A 2,500-nucleotide genomic window follows, 5' to 3' on the forward strand; every position below is an offset into this window, starting at 1 on the left:
TCTCGTTTTGGTGCGTGCTACATTTTTACGGATAGACCCCGTGAAACGCTAGAAATTGGCGGGGATGTGTCTCTTGTGGCTCACGGGGCTGTTAGGGTGGCACAGAAATCCCTCGGAATGGGAAAACGGGTCATTTTCGTGTTGCCACATTGCATGCGAACGGCATGAAACTTCCAGAGGCATTTGCAGCAGGAATGCATGTGCAGTCAAAAAAGTGAATATTTTTCACGGATAGACCCCGTGAAACGCTAGAAATTGGCGGCGATGTCTCTCTTGTGGCTCACGGGGCTGTTAGGGTGGCACAGAAATCCCTCGGAATGGGAAAAAACGGGTCATTTTCGTGTCGCCACATTGCATGCGAACCGCATGAAACTTCCAGAGGCATTTGCAGCAGGAATGCATGTGCACTCAAAAAATGTGATATTTTTCACGGAGAGACCCCGTGAAACGCTAGAAGTGGGCGGGGATGTCTCTCTTGTGGCTCACGGGGCTGTTAGGGTGGCACAGAAATCCCTCGGAATGGGAAAACGGGTCATTTTCGTGTCGCCACATTGCATACGAACCGCATGAAACTTCCAGAGGCATTTGCAGCAGGAATGCATGTGCACTCAAAAAAGTGAATATTTCTCACGGATAGACCCCGTGATACGCTAGAAATTGGCGGGGATGTCTCTCTTGTGGCTCACGGGGCTGTTAGGGTGGCACAGAAATCCCTCGGAATGGGAAAACGGGTCATTTTCGTGTCGCCACATTGCATGCGAACCGCATGCAACTTCCAGAGGCATTTGCAGCAGAAATGCATGTGCAGTCAAAAAAAAATTGATATTTTTCACGGATAGACCCCGTGAAACGCTAGAAATTGGCGGGGATGTGTCTCTTGTGGCTCACGGGGCTGTTCGGGTCGCACAGAAATCCCTGGGAATGGGAAAACGGGTCATTTTCGTGTTGCCACATTGCGTACGAACCGCATGAAACTTCCAGAGGCATTTGCAGCAGGAATGCATGTGCACTCAAAAACTTCTATATGTTTCACGGATAGACCCCGTGAAACGCTAGAAATTGGCGGGGATGTGTCTCTTGTGGCTCACGGGGCTGTTAGGGTGGCACAGAACTCCCTCGGAATGGGAAAAGGGGTCATTTTCGTGTTGCCACATTGCATAGGAACGCCATGAAACTTCCAGAGGCATTTGCAGCAGAAAGGCACGTGCACTCAAAAATTTTAATATTTTTCACGCATAGACCCCGTCAAACGCTAGAAGTTGGCGGGGATGTCTCTCTTGTGGCTCACGGGGCTGTTAGGGTCGCACAGAAATGCCTCGGAATGGGAAAACGGGTCATTTTTGTGTGGCCACATTGCATAGGAACGGCATGAAACTTCCAGAGGCATTTGCAGCAGGAATGCATGTGCACTCAAAAACGTCTATATTTTTCACGGATAGACCCCGTGAAACGCTATAAATTGGCGGGGATGTCTCTCTTGTGGCTCACGGGCGCTGTTAGTTAGGGTCGCACAGAAATCCCTCGGAATGGGAAAAGGGGTCATTTTCGTGTTGCCACATTGCGTACGAACGGCATGAAACTTCCAGAGGCATCTGCAGCAGAAATGCATGTGCACTCAAAAACGTCTATATTTTTCACGGATAGACCCCGTGAAACGCTAGAAATTGGCGGGGATGTGTCTCTTGTGGCTCACGGGGCTGTTAGGGTCGCACAGAAATCCCTCGGAATGGGAAAACGGGTCATTTTCGTGTTGCCACAATTGGCATACGAACGGCATGAAACTTCCAGAGGCATTTGCAGCAGAAATGCATGTGCACTCAAAAACGTGAATATTTTTTCACGGATAGACCCCGTCAAACGCTCGAATTTGGCGGGGATGTTTCTCTTGTGGGTCACGGGGCTGTTCGGCTCGCACAGAACTCCCTTGGTCCACCTGATTCGTGCATACAGGCAGCAACTAAAACTCTGTAAACCTGCTGTGAGGACATCTAAACAGTGGACCAGTGAGGCTGTGGAAGATTTGCGGGCGTGCTTAGACTGTACTGACTGGGATATGTTCACGACTGCTACCAATAGTCTGGATGAACTCACAGAGGCTGTGTACATCAGCTTCTGTGAGGACTGCTGTATCCCAACACGTACCAGGGTGAACTTTAACAACAACAAGCCCTGGTTCTCAGCAAAGCTCAAAAGGTTGAGGTTGGAGAAGGAGGAAGCGTTTAGGAGTGGGGATAGAGACAGATTCAAGGAGTCGAAGAACAGGTTTAGCAAAGCGGTGAGAGAGGCTAAACGACTGTACTCAGAGACACTAAAACACCAGTTCTCTACTAACGACGCTGCTTCTGTCTGCCAAAGGGCTCAGGCACATCACCAACTACAAACCCAGAGCGCCCCACACCACTAACGACTCCCGCCTAGCCAACGACCTGAACGAGTTCTACCGTAGATTTGAAAGACAATTGGACTGTCCTGAACCACCCCTTCCCACCCAAGAGGCCCC

The sequence above is a fragment of the Petromyzon marinus genome, unplaced genomic scaffold, assembly GCF_048934315.1.
Source record: "Petromyzon marinus isolate PM22_M1 ecotype Great Lakes invasive population unplaced genomic scaffold, UKy_Petmar_22M1.pri1.0 PM_G_Scaffold_28, whole genome shotgun sequence".
NCBI classification, from domain to species: domain Eukaryota; kingdom Metazoa; phylum Chordata; class Hyperoartia; order Petromyzontiformes; family Petromyzontidae; genus Petromyzon; species Petromyzon marinus.